The sequence below is a fragment of the Sinohyriopsis cumingii genome, unplaced genomic scaffold (assembly GCF_028554795.1).
Source record: "Sinohyriopsis cumingii isolate HCF-2022 unplaced genomic scaffold, ASM2855479v2 utg000360l, whole genome shotgun sequence".
Taxonomy (NCBI): Eukaryota; Metazoa; Mollusca; class Bivalvia; order Unionida; family Unionidae; genus Sinohyriopsis; species Sinohyriopsis cumingii.
The window spans coordinates 1,130,844-1,146,695 of NW_028315892.1; the positions used below are offsets into that span (position 1 = coordinate 1,130,844).

A 15,852-nucleotide genomic window follows, 5' to 3' on the forward strand; every position below is an offset into this window, starting at 1 on the left:
TAGGTAATCAAAGATAACTTCTCCAAAAGTAAAAACATGCAATTCTGCTTTATTCCTAGTTTGTCTTATCCCAAATACATTCTGATCTCAACGGAATTATAGTATGATTCACCTATTAACCTTTGTACACACTCACTGGAAGTCCCCTATTCAACGGGGCCCCGTTTCACGTTGTAATGTAAGTTTACGCACATTTTTTCTAAGTTTTAAGCTTAAGAATAACGTACGCTATTTCGTAAGTGTGTTTCACAAATATATCCGTAGGAACATTTCGTATTTCTATGAAACATTTTGAGTAGGCTACTCATTTGTATGGGAGGTAGATAATACATCAGTAAAATATCATATGGCACGTGCAAGATACTTGCAAAGGACGGCGATGAAGATGACGACAAGAACAATACTAGCAATACAATGGCCAAATATATTAGGTAAAATATACCTTAACGTACTGGTCATATTGAATGAAATATATATACTATTTCTGATTAAAGAAGATAGGTTGCATGTGTGTATATGTTTGTGTGTCTGTCTGTGGCGACGGATGTATGATTTTGCAAACCCAAGTCACTATCAGGCTTGGGGCACCACCTCCACCCCTTGCAAAAGTAAAGTCTTCAAACCAAACTTTGTAAAGGCCTTTCATCTCTTAATATAAACAAATTGTATCCGGTGTTTTTGATGTGCAATATAAATACACTTTTGAACAAACCCAGATTTTCACACTTTAGAATTTGCTGCTGCTTTGATTTATTTCCGCTCTAGGCAGGCAGTTGCCTTGTCTGTTTAATGGGAAAACAGTGTGTGTCTGTGTGTGTGTGAGAGAGAGAGAGAGAGAGAGAGAGAGAGAGAGAGAGAGAGAGAAAGAGAGAGAGAGAGAGAGAGAGATTGTCGAGCTATAATAGAAGTCGATGAATAAACATAATTCAACTTACATGTTGACGGTAGACGTTAAGCAACAATACTGTAACGGTCTAGATCAAAATGCTTATCTATATTTATCGACTTTTATGTCCTTGCATATTTACATATAAATACAAAATTCCATTGTAAGACTGTATGAAATAAGGAGTTCTGAGCTGCTGTTTCCAGATGTCCGAATGTCCTCATTGAAAAAATATGCAGTTAAATTATAAAACGATACATTATGTAGACTTGTACAAAACATTCCATTCTGTTCATTAAAAAAATCAAGCATATTGACAGTGATATAGGAAAAGGGATTAGCAATATCCTTCTGCAAACAACTACAAACTCGAAATAGAAGTCAGATGAAACTATAGTTATCCTATCAAGATATTATCAAGATTTGCTGCAATTGTACGCCCATATTTGAGTGATTGCCCCGCTGACTGATAATGTTACCTGCATTATGTGTGCACTAGTAAGCAGCCGTCATGATTGAATTATTTCAATCGAACTTTGCTATCATGCACTGTACGCACTATGGTCAAATTTTACCTGATGAATACATATACCGCTTATCATTTGCTTTAATAATAGTTTGCTCAGGCTTACTTAGATACTACGATGTTTTTAATCACAATATTTGTAGCTCTAAGGAAACGTTGAAAAATGTGCAGTTTCAAGGGAAATATGAACATACAAAGTGAAAATGGTTTGTTAAGCTCACTAACGAATCATAATAAACCAGTGGGAAAAGTGTATTATTCTCTCTATATAATCGTTGTGTCGAAATTAAATTTTGTATAATATCCAATTGTGACTAAATACTGTACAGATGTTTATGGATTATACCAGCCAAGATTTTATTTTTACTTTCGATTTTAAATATTCTTCAATAATACAGTTATCACTTTCATAAATAATATTTTCTTGTTTTAGATGACACGATTTATTATAATTAAACTACCACAAAGTCTGCAAGAAAAAAAATCATAACATATGCCGTTATTTAAACTTTAACTAATTCCAGTTTCTTCAGGATAGGGCTGTCTCCTTTTGGTTATACTGAAAATGTTGTTGATGATGGTACTCATCGTTCGAAGTGATACCTGTATGATTTTTATTTTCCGATTGATTTCGTAAGAGACAGCTTGGCCCTTGGTGGCCGAGTGGTCTAATCACTACCATCACACCTCAATCCGCGTGGGTTCGAGTCTTGGGCTCGGCCAGTGTGGGTATGGTTCTTACTAACCCTGACATACCGTGCATAAAAGAGTAATTTTCCTGCCGTAGTTTTGAAATAATTTGATTATAATTGATGAATTAATATCTAGCATGTTTATATTTTTTCTAATCAAGAAATAACATGTATCATACATATATTATCGTTTATTTATTTATTTGTTTAACAGAAATCATTTATAAATATAAATTATGGTTTTAATAAAGAAAGGACCGCTATACGGTATGTATTGGAATCTCAAATCAACCCTCTCAGGTTGACGTTCGCTCTTCACTAACCTACATACGAAAAAACTAGCAACTCACGACTGCCTGATACTTGCCGTAAAGTTAAGTAAAACTGTAAGGGAAAGTTTGGAAATAAAACGTACGCAACTTAATTCTCGTTAGTCATGTACAAATATCGTACGTAAAACTTTAAAAAATCTTGGGCGCATCTTGTTTTGTGAAACAGAGCTCTGATCGCTATTCACCAACAACTATCTAGAGCTGTTTATAGTCACAATGTATTTCATATGCAAATCATCCGGGCTGGTGGCAAAGCAGTTTCACTGGATCCCGGGAAGGGAGCCTTGCGTACACTAAATTAACTATTTCCATCTATTAAATAATATTTGTTATCTACTCATATAAATAACAAAACAAATATAACCATATATTTATATCGTCATTTCTAAAATAAAGCCATTTTGTAACTTTTAACAAATAGTTTGTTTCTTTCAACATATTTTCCTCCCTCGGAAGTTTAGTATCAACCGAAACATGTATCACAACGAGGTTTCAGTTACTGAACATGTCATAAACACTGACAATCGCAACAAATTTCTTGCAAGCCGAGTGGGGATTTTTAAAGTTTATTTGCATCTAAAAGTTATATAAAATAATGAAAAGAGTACAATAAGATTATACTGTTCGTCAACGAAATATGTGGTATGAATTCAAATATTTTGCACTGTTCTACGAATCGTATATACGCCACCCCTCCTTTCGTATTTCATCATTTAAAGATCGTGATGAATACAACAAACGTAAATATCAGCTATGCACAGCTTGATACACTTAGCATGGCATGCCATGACACAATTGCATCCAATAAAAGTAGTTTTAGAAGTTTGACGTGCGAAATAATGTATATACGGCGAGGTCGAAGAGGATATTGATGCTTTGATCACAAAATTCGCGATTTCCGAATGAGAGGGATGAAATGAGTGCAATAAATCTGGTTTACCTCTGCTCTGAGTTCGCTGTGATGATAAGGTTGAGATTGACAAGCGCATTAATTTTCCCGTAGACGTAATGCATGACTATATTTTAAATATTCTTTTTTTGTGAAGGCTTAAGAAGAGTGCCTAGTATAGGTTTTTGTGTGGTGTTCCTGGCAGCTTCATAGTGTTTTAAACAAGTCTGGAGGTGTTTTGTCTGACTTGTCAGAGTTATCAGTCAGAGTGTCAGCTATGACCAAACTCTATTGTTTCAATTAAATATATAAAAATTACATTTTTTCTCACATTTTGAAGAATTATTTTCAAACCCCAAATACTAACAAAATACTATTATTATATGTCACTGGTGCAATTTTATATGCTCTGTGGTGTTCTATGGTGAAAAGACTTGCCATTGGACCATATTAAGAGGATCAAATGCAATTCAAATATTTTGTAGTTCCTTCCTCGGCTGAAAACGAGTGGTAATATTATTAGAAGGCCAAATACACAAGGGGTATGGTTTAGCTCTGTATAAATATCATAAATTCCATACAAAATATCACCCCATGAGTACAATGTATGATGCCGAAATAGGGATGTTTTGGACTCGGATTTGAGTTTGCTGTCCCAGAGCTGCTTAGAGTTACCCTCTCATGATTAAGCACCGCTAGTGAACTTCTGATAATGGTAACGTAATCATGTCATTGTGATCCTTTACTGTATATTGCTTTCTAGTCATTCATATATTTCTGCTTTTATTATAAGATGTCAATCTGAAGATGCCCCATAGAAGGTCCCATATATGGGTCATTTGATTTGTATCCAGGACTGCTTGGTTTACATACACTTAAGCACATACTTTCACCTTTTTAAAAATATACTTCTTTCATATTGATATTTTATTACTTTAGAAACATGAGTTATTTAGCAAGAATGGATAGCAAATGACAATGATACATTTTCTCATACACTTCTTAAGGACTATTAAGAGTGTAAATAGGCTTGACATGTTGGGTGGGTGTGGTGTAGCCAAATACAATATATTTTACATAATAAGTCAAATATTTGGTATTAGTTACTTCAGAAATGAAAATTAAATGAAAATTAAATGTGTAGGTACAACTGTACAATCTTTTGCGGAAAGCTTACTTATAAGATTTTAATTAAACATTTTACACGCAGATCACGGCATTGGAATAAAACTGAGCTACTTCATTGTAATTATTGTGTTGCCATAAGATTATGCAATATGCAGTGAGTGTTATATCTTACACGTACATGGTACCCTGCATACACTGCATGCAAAACTCATGACCATTATATGTAATGGGGGGCTTCCATATTGGTCTTCTTGCAGTCAAGACAGTCCTGTGACTGAGCGTCATAATAACATTATGTCTTTAATTTGATGGCAATGAAACTTTTCATATATAAATATGACTTATAGTTGATTAGGTTAATATCAAATATTATTCTGGACCATTACTGATATAGACTGTATTCAGTGAGTTATCTGTTTGTTTACAATGATCTTCTTGTTTCTCCGTTAGCCGCATGTAGGTCTTTAAACATCATTCCACATAAGTGTATATCGTATGGTATTATTCCATCCGTAATCGGTCTTCTTATAACTGCAATGGTTATTAAAAGTATTTAACATAAGCTAAATATTTGTATCATAATATTTGTGCATAATTGTGATATATATATATATATATATATATATATATATATATATATATATATATATATATATATATATTTAAATTCTTTGTTACTGAACTTATGAACTTGAAGGTTGTATTTCCATTGGTGTGTGATATGGCACTTCCTGCATTGCGAGAGTGTGGTTCAAATGAAGGGAACGACAAGTTCCAGGATAATTACGACCATATCAGGTACAGGAAATGAACACTTGTGTAGTTTGTAAGAATGTTCTATCATTAGTTACTTTGAATACTACTATTGTTAACAATCGTCAGATCGAGATGGTTAACGTAAGTGCATCGTAACATGGTAAGGATGACATGTAAACATGTATTGATCGAAGTGGGTTTCGACAGTGGAATGTATGGAGTGTCGAGTAGGCCACAAAAGCTTATGAGCATAAACTTAATTTGTACACATAACTTTATACATATTTTTTGTACTTTAGTGACATATTTTATATTTCTTTTTAATATGTATTGATACTGTTTTGTTTTTCAATTTTAAAGACTTTAGGTAAGTTGGTTATTATCATCCAGCAGTAGAATGATTTTGCAGTCATGGAGTGTTTCAGAAAGAATAAGGGGATACTTAATAACTCTGGTGGTCTACAGTCAAAAGTATAGGCAAACCATGAAGAACATTTGTACGTCCAGAGATGATAAGGTGCAGCATCATTGTAGGACAAGATTAGATACCAACCATATCAGTTGATAACAAAGAAAGGGTTGTATGCTGAAAGTCACCAAAATTGTTTGATCGGCACATCAATATATAGCGTAATAGGAAGCTGCATATATTCCATGATGATAAAAATATTTTATTACTTAAAATCAAACAGTTTGTTGAAATTTTGGAGGGTTAGAAAAGTTTTTCCATAGCCAAGCTTTGCACATAGATAGGATATGAACATCGCAATGGAAGGAGGATGTCAAATTAAGAAGAAAGAAAGTGTGACTCGAAAAGCAGGCATAGATGGCCAAACAATACCATGGATCAGATGTGCTAAATGATAACAGATGTAAAACCAGATACGCTTCTCAATTTTTGCTCATTATACATATAAAAGGTCATACAACAGATAGATGAAGAAATTAGGAACATTGAAGAAGGAACCAGACAGCAGTATTAGAGATTTGAAAAGAGAATTAAAATATTTGACTGACGTTCTTCATTTGGGAAACAATATCTTGAAAAGCTTCTAATGTCTCCTAAAAATTAGTTAAAAATCTTTAATACATAGTATTCCAATTGCCATGGCAATATATTCACAGTCAGAGATTTGGTACTGGAAAGCAACCCTAAAATAAAACAGACATCAAAATGTTGATAGCAATATGGTGGAAAATTTGGCTTGGTCATTAAAAGAGACCACCCGCATCTGGCTGCATATACTGATGGGAAGATTATAGAAAAAGATGAAAATATTGCCCTTTTGGAAATTAGATTCCCGAGAACAAAGAGATCTCTTTAAAAGAAGCAGCTCTCAAGATTGTCATTTTTAAGTGTTATAAAGAAAGGATATAAACATTAAAATAAATTCATGAGTTTTACTTTCAATACCAAGGTCAGTTGTACATCCTGAAATATTACTGGTTGGACTTTGTTTTCAGGCTGACTAATCCATTTAAAATATTTGTTCAGCGCATCTATAAAAATAAGTACATCTGGATCAATGAAATGCTCCCTAAACTCCACACCTTCTTCAGACCTCTTTAACCCTATGGATTAAACTTATTTTCTATGGATGAAACCTGAAAAATACTACGGATCGATTAGGCAAGACCACGGAAATGCCAGAATCAGCATAACATTACATGTCTTACTATTTTTAATGAGTGTCAAGTGTCAAGGAAGGTTTTTTCAATAGTTCCCTTAAAAACTGGTTGACCATATGCAGGCGTCGACATTATCAATTGGCAGTTGTTTTTAAAAGTGGGCGGAAAAAGTCACAAATGCATTTTTGTCTTCATTCTGTAAAGCACAGTGTCTGACAGTGAGGAAATGCACCTTATCTGTGCTGAAGTGATGATAAGTCTGCTTTCGCCATTAAAAGTAGTTGTTGCATTAAACCGTGATTTAAATAAAATCTTGACAGAAGTAAAATTATGAAAGGGAAGGTAAATTCTTGAGGGATATAGGTAGATAAAGGTAGAGCGAAAGGTAGTCTCACCCCAAATAAGCCCCCCCCCTCCATGTTGACCTAACACCGCTTACGCCATCTGGCTGCAATATCGCCAGTCCTGACGACGCAGGTATTAGTTTACTCAGAACTTATTCTGAAGGGAAAGCTCATGCCTTGCACAGATATGACCAATGTTTGGCACAATCGTTAGCTACTGCGATGGTGATTCCCCGCAGTTTGCTCACTTGTGATCATAGATGCTTGCGTACTTGTCAATAAACCTGTTGTCGATGATCAACATATTTCCAAATGACGCTGTTAGAGTAGCAACGGATTATTTTATATAAGTCGATCAAAAACAGATCTTGTAAAACCGTTTTTTGACACAGCTCAGATAATCGCAGACGCAACGCCCCACGAAGGCGTTGAAAACGCCAGTGGCAGCAAAGACATTAGTCCACGTTGGGGCATTAGAGAATAAAGCGTGAACAAATACGTACTTATATTGAATCAGCCAACGTTAAACCACCTGCGATATATTGATGTAATAATAATTTATCACGACCATCATTGTCTCCGTCAGTGATTGCTTCAATCGCAAGACATTAACCATTTTATCTCAATGGTTCAGGTTGTTCTGGTAAAGCAACACGTGCGATAAATTTATGTAGAAATTCAGATAAGATTGCTTACGCCAACTCAATGGCTTTGTCTGGGAGGTGAAACAACGTGGAGTTAAATAATGCACGTATCATGGCTTCTTTCGATGGCATGGTGATGTGTGGACACCCACACAGCTGGATGGGAATAATAATCTTAAAATTATAATTTGGTACGAAATATGTATTGTGTCTAATTACATGTTAACAATGTTGATTGACTGGTTGTGTACAAAAAAATGGCAATTATCATGTGCGGATGGCAAGGACAATATCCTCCGTTTAAAGGTGTAGCACCACAAACCTCGTTAAAAGTTACGTCGACGCTTATGAGGAAATTTAGCACGACCACCGTTTCAGCGATGAATCAATACTTGAGCTGAAAAAGTTAATTGGACTTCAGCCGGACAAGATTCAATGTGAGATAATACATACTTTAATTCCAAGAAGCATCCATGTTTGAATTTTGGAAAATCTGACTCTTTAATGATTTCATAGTTGTATCACGAAAAAGTGATTCACTACAACGTAGACTATTTGAACTGCAACGAACATATTTCAAATGTTATCGGTTTCACTGTGCTATCGTCAAGCGGATACCAGCCGACAAAATATTCCCGTTAGAATTCGAGGAACGGTTACACAACAAAAGATAATTTGTAATGATCTCGCTGAGGTTCCAGTAGAGGCAATACAGCATGCTCTAGCGCCGTCATAGAGGGTATTGACTTTGTCAACGGCGTCGAAGTGCTGTACTCTAGGATATCCAATAACAAATAATTCGTCTTAGGGGCTAACAATCTCAGATACCTATATCTAGATTATCGGCAATCACATCGAATGGTCAAATTTATTATATTTCGCAGTATCGACAGTTGCAAAAATATCTTAGCTGCATAGACTTGTCTATTATAATTTGAATCAATCATACACCTGCTCCATCGGCGAATTTGCTAATTGCTGCTGTACCCCTCTAATATCCACATGGACTATAATAAATTGACTCCATTTTTATTAATTATTGGATAATTATTTGCCTGCTCCAACGGTTAACTTACCACTCAGTGCCGATCTTACCAACCAGTTTGGGAGTGGTTCTGGTATATTTGCATTTGTATAGACTGTAGCGTTCGAATCAACTTGACATCCACGATATGTCCTTGTTGCAGATCCTTACTTTTATACGCGATGTCATGAGTATGGTACGCTTGATCGATGGCATTTACCGGAAATGCTCCTGGTTTTTTTTTGTTGTTTTTTTTTATTTTATTTTCGTCAAGTCCAATACCATGTCAGGACGACAATAGTTATATCCCGAAAAATGTATCTCGGTATGTTTCTTCGCCATGGTGTCACTGGTAATTTCCCGAGTGTCTCAGCAATATCACCGCCAGTCACCTCGACACCACGTACAAACCTATATTGTATCATGCCGCATTGTACGCACTTACCGGTAAGTGCTCGCCTGTTATTTATCGTTGTCGTTGCTTTTAACCCAATGTATCCTTGACCGTCTTGCATCGAACATAATATATACTCATGATTATACTGTATATTTACAACACGAACATGATTGACTTTTCACCGCTCACGCGTGACCCAGCGTTACCAAATTATATCCGTGCCATTATAATTGGTCCACTCGATCTGGTAGAACTTCGTTGCTGCTCAACATGATAATGAGGTAGTCAATATGGGACAAACTTTATTTAGTTGCACCATCTGTGGATGACCAACCATGCTGTACTTTTATTAAGGAATTCAATAAAGCCTCACGCAATACGAACGTAATTGAATTTATCATTGACATCAATGTTGCGCCATCCTTAGAATATTTCGAAAGGGGGGGGAGTCAATAAGATGGTTGTTTACGATGATGTTATGCTTGAAAAACAAACAAATCCAGCCAGACTATTTACACGGGGCAGACATTAAAACATAGATGTTATCTACGTTACACAGCGGTACACTCAAATCCCTAAGGTGATCAGAGATAACTGTAATTTATTTGGTTATCTTTAACCTAGTTGACACACATACCTTGCGATATATTCACCAGTCTTGGCGCCCTGACGACATGGACATAAATGTAAAACCATTTATTCTTTCCTATACTCTAAAAACCCACATGGATTTATTACAATAAGCTTGCGTGATCTATTGAAACGATATCGATTTGGTAGAGATAAAATATTTGGTTGACCCTTTGTAACGGTTTTTAAAAACAAATAACGACATTATGTAGGATGTTTTGTGTTTCGTTGTCAGCATAATCCCCGTGTGAATGACCTAGAAGACATGTATAATATCCTGCCACAGAGTGCAGGCTTATAAGAACCACACATTAAACAGCCAGTTACATGTATAAATATCGTCTGCCTGAGGAAGTACTGATAGAATTGTTAATTCTCTGAGAAATTCTTTACTTGTGAGCATATAAAATTTTCTGTTTGTCTTAATAAATTATCAACGTGCGAGGAATTATATATATTTTCTGTGAGAAATTATCTCAGTGAGAAATTATCTGTGTGTGAGAAATTTTAAATACTGACTCTCTGTATATGAAATATGGCTGGGCGTGCTTAGACCTCGTAGCTGCACTTATTTATAGTTGATCACATGTCGTCATAGAGGCATGTATTTATAGCTGATCACATGACCTTACAGGTGCACTTATAGTGATAAAATTCAACTTTTCTGGTATGGTAGCATGTTCATAATTATAAAATCACAAAGGTTTTATATTACAGAATTATAACAGAGTCACAAATTGTGTTGTATTACAGAATTACAAATATTCTTTTATACCTTAATATATATATATATATATATATATATATATATATATATATATATATATATATATATATATACATTCTTTTTTTCTTCAGCATATTTTTGACAGCACCGATAGTAATACGGTGAAGGCGTTTTCTCGGTGTTCGCGTTGCGAAAATTCGCTCTGGTTCGAATGATTGTAAGGTAAAAACTTATTACTGTGGTGGCCCCGCAGGGCTCAAGCGTCAGCGGAATATATACTATGTACTATGTCATAAGTACTGATCATTGATAATTCGCCCACTCGCCAACTCCAGCCTCCGCGGTCGCTCTTTCTTGCAGTCCATGGATTATCTTTGAGGGGTTGGGAGTGCAAAATAAATGTCAGTGAGTAGTACATATCCTGATCGCGATAAAACTCGCAGAAATAACTACTTGGACAAGCTTTTGAACTTCTATAATTTCATTTCGCTGTCTAGGAGCTCGCCGAAGTGGAGTCGTTTTCTCGACCATGAGAGTTAAAGAGGCACCACCCCAACCCCCACTTCGTAATAAAAATACTAAGTGTATTGAATTTTTGGGAACAAGTTTGCACATAAACTTGGATGATAAACGAATGAAAGTCAATATTTTCTACCTTTTCATTGTTTAAAGAAACTATATATAAATATAGTCTCTCTCTCTCTCTCTCTCTCTCTCTCTCTCTCTCTTATGCACATGTAGGTCTAAATACATTTCTTTGTAGCGACTCAAAACTGGGGCCCTCGATGGGGGCAATGACAAAATTCACAAACGTATATAAAGTTTTAGCGAATAAAATATCGTTATATCAATATGTGTTCATATATACCATTAAAGTAAAGCTAGTTATATTATTACATTGACTATTATAATTTGACAGCGGTTTCGAAGGCAAATTTTGTGCATAAATACTTTAATAGGGGTCCTCCTTTAATTATGTCAACACAATAGGTGGAGGGGGGTTAAAGAAGTTTGACAATTGTTGACATGGGGAGGGGGAGTGCAAGATAAATTGAAGTCAACAATATTTTTTTTTTTACAATAAATTTAATAAATCAAAAAATAGAAAATTAGTCGGTGCTTTGGTATGGCACATACTCGCTCGCCCGTCAACAGCCCACCAGTTTAATCCTAAACCAGTTGAGCTATTGCCAAGGAAGTCATAGTCTTCCATCATCATATTTTGTTTTTATTCAGTGTAGATTGTAGACCGTAGACATTTTTAATGGAAGCTGTTACTAAATTCAAAGACTGCATTGTGCCATAGACATCTAAATAGTATAGCTATCCATGGACTTCTATTTAATAGTTTGTGGGGGGTAAAATTGTATTAGGGAGGGTCACTTAAAGTTTGACAGTTGTTGACAAGTGGGTAGGGGGTAAAATTGCCTAAACATTTTTGACATAATTAATGGACGTCCCCATACTGTATAATAGTCATGTAGGCTGACATGTTTGTCCGTATTCCTACTAAAAAATTATGCGAATATCTCGACGTAAGGCTTTCTATAACTGGAGGTTCAAAAAAATTGTTAAAATGAAAATATATGCAAGCAAGAGACGACGAAGCATCTGATAAAATAAATGCACTCACTAAACACATATACCTAACGGTAGCGGTTAACCAAAACTAATTGCAAATCCTGATGATTCTAGCGTACCCTCTCTTCTGCCCATAATACGACCCAGAGGTGATGCACTCCTGTCGTCTGCACAGTTGAGATGAGTAACCTTTGCTGTAATATCCATTGTGTGTGTATATAACCTTGGACCCCTCTTAGATTTAATTGGATGTGACCAGACAAAACTTGCAATGACTGTACAGTCATCTGAGAGAATAAAAGCATTACAAATAAACTATTCAGGCCACCATGAACATTAAATTCAAATTTGTATTGAGTATATCTTAAAAATATACCCTTTTGTATTCAGTTGAAAGTAGTATGTATATTGCCAGATTACCAATTAAGCATAGCAAGTACGTGCTTGAGCGCACCAGAAAAAAAAAATATCATTATTTTCTGATGATAAAATTGAATGAATTATGTATGACGAGTTTGATCTGCTTGCACAATTATTTTGATGGCAGCACTGGTATTGTCCAGCCCTTTTTGGCTTCTAATATTTGTTGGGTTTTTTTCTTTCACATTTAGTAGTGGGGGTGGGGTACTATAATATTTTCATTGATGAGGGCCCTGGAAGGCCTTAATCTAGCAATTGGTATGTATTATCATTCCCCCTTCATGAATATCACACTGATAAGATGATATAATGATGGAAACATCATGATATGGATGACAATTAAAATTATACAAAGCATTTTGTCATATAAGCATAACAGGAGCCAGATGACTGCTGACGAATGTAGTGGTCACATTGTAGAAAAACAATTCCTCGTTTGATTCCCCACTGTCACAATAACAGTGTGGAATAGATGATGCATCCTTAAGATAACCAGTAAGTGATGCTTTCTTTATCAACTCATCATTTACCCATCTTTTTCAGCCAATAAACCATATTAAACTAGATACATGGGCACAACCCCCAACAACCCGAGCATCAGCCTTGCAGATACAGTACCGTCCTCTGATGGATTCCATGGAATATTTCGGCTTGTATTGAATCCACAGAAAATTGATTTTATTTTCGGAGTGACGCGACTGGATTGTAACATGTAACTGACCTGGAAAATCATTGCATGTCATAACCTCATAGCATTCCTCCTCTGTGAGATGCTCATTTGTATACTTTGGAGCCTGTTGATAAATGCCCTTAGTGATGTCACGCAGGTACTCATCTGATATTCTGGGGAATTCTTTCAGTTTTCAAGTGGATGTATCCATCCTGAAATACAATTTGTGCTTATTCAGCAAGTTTTTATCTTGCACCAGGATTTAAACCTTATTCTTTTACAGGGATTGATTTTCAAGCTAAAAAAAGGTGGAAATGGTCGTCATCGGATAAGGAAGAAGGAACATCAAAGTTAAGATTTGACTTTGTTTTACTTAGCTCACGCACATTGTGTAAAACTGATTCAATATATGTTCTTGAAAAAATTTCAAACTCTTTTGTTGCAGTGATATATCGCAAGGATTCATTAGTGAAGTAGATTTCCAAATGGATTTGCAACATCAACTATTTGATTTTATACAAATGCTACACTCTGCAAAACACTGGGTTATCACATATATTGGGACATTAACAGGATGACTTTGATGTCAGTATGGTCTTTTACATACAACACAAGGTTTGTGAGATCTTGATGTCGATGGAATTTGAAGCTGAATTGATTGTGGATCTTTTATGTCATCATTTGAAGCGTGTTAGACCATTCATCATTTATATCTGACATAAAATCTCATTTGTTGGGTGCTTTTCATAAATTTGCAAGTATTAACTGTTGCAGTCATATTTAGTTTATAATGATATGTGTGTTTGATTTGGATTTTTAAAGTAGCTTTAATAAGTTTTCAGTCATATCGCTACTAATGTGCAATGTGGCAGTTTATAGTGATGTCTAGCACAGGGACATCATGCCGCAGACAGGTGGCATGATGTCCCACCCAGTCACATTATACTGACACTAGGTCAACCAGTCCTACCACTAACCTCTCAATGCTGAGCGCCAAGCGAGGCAGCTGTTAGTACAAATTTTGTAAGTCTTTCGTATGCCTCGGCCTCGAATCGACCCCACGACCTCCCGCATCCCAGGTGGACGCTCTAACCACTAGGCCATCGGAGCGGTAGTCTATAATGATACACAGAGCCTGCTTATTCCATACAATCAGTTCTTGTAGGGATGGAGCAAGAAACTAATTTTATCAACAGTATCTAGAAAGAAACAACTTGGCTTATTATGTATTAAATATCATAATTCTTGTTTTATATCATAAATTCTGGTGTCATCTATTATGCCATGTTAGTAGTATAGTGGGATACTATAGGGTCAAGGGGACATTAATGTTACACTAGAGGGTTGTACCCTAGGGTCTGTGGGAATTTAACATGGGGAATTTTAACATGGATGGGACTGTATAGTGTCAAGGGCAAATGAACATGGATGGGACTGTATAGCGTCAAGGGAAAATTAACGTGGGAATATATCGTGGGTCTGTATAGAGTCAAGGGAAAATTAACATGGGAATATATCGTGGGTCTGTATAGAGTCAAGGGAAATTGAACATCGGATATTGATATAACCCAAACAGACAAGACACGAACACTGATACAAATGAAAACAAATTGAGGCAGGAAAGGCATTTCTTTTCGAGACCAATGAGGGGCCCTGAGAAGGGCCTGTAATTTCTTCTATTTTCTCAACTTCTTCAGTCATCACCTGACATTTCCCAATATTCCTGTCTTCTTCTTTTTCTTTTGGGACTCTGGCATCCAGCCATGGTGGCCCATGGCTCTAAACTTGTTCTGGATTTTGATCCAGTTATGGTTCAGTCTTTCAAACTCTTCCTTTTTATGTATATTTTCTCTTTCTTTTCTCTTATTTAACCAGCTTTCCTTTATCTTCTTCACTTCCACATCTATCACCTTTCTCTGTTCTTCCACTTTCTTCAGTTTTTCACGACCCCTTTTGACAAAGGGCCACTCTGACCATTGTTCTGTCTCTTCCAAATAACATCTTACTTATTTTACCTTATCCATAGCTTCTTTTATTGTCCCCACTCTGACATAAGGGGGATTAATTAATCCTCTCAACATCTTCACTACTTCTTCTATTATCCCTTCTATCATCTCCCTGGCTAATTTCAGTTGGTTAACATAGTCTAGGCTCTTTGTTAACATCCATTCTCTTTCAATTCTTTGAACTGCATAATCACCATCCACAATCCAAAAGTAACTATTTCTTAAACCATTGAACAAAGCTGACACTGCCATCTTATCTGCTTATTCCGTAGAATGGAGCGAACGACGAACGCTTTGAGCTTTTATATCTAAAGCACGGACGTGAAGGAAAACATCCCCTATCTTTTCTCTTCTTATATTCTTTACTATCCACACAGAGGTGAGGAGACAAATAACTAACAACAATCTACTATCCAGACACGCGTAGAAGCCAAATCAAACCCCAAAATATACCATCCACACACGCCAAGAAGCAGAAACAAACCTACCATTTACTATCCACACACGCAGAGATGCCAAATCAAAAACTCATCTACTATCCACAAACGCTGAGAAGCAAAAACATAACGAT

The 15,852-nt window shown here is 35.9% G+C and overlaps 1 long non-coding RNA gene across 1 annotated transcript; it reads left to right on the top strand.

Moving 5' to 3' along the window:
• Window positions 1–5,143: 5,143 nt before the first annotated feature.
• On the top strand, window positions 5,144–14,537 carry LOC149774241 (uncharacterized). The gene is made up of 2 exons (XR_016416919.1): window positions 5,144–5,251; window positions 13,149–14,537. It is a non-coding gene; the product is annotated as an uncharacterized LOC149774241 (long non-coding RNA).
• Window positions 14,538–15,852: the final 1,315 nt, after the last annotated feature.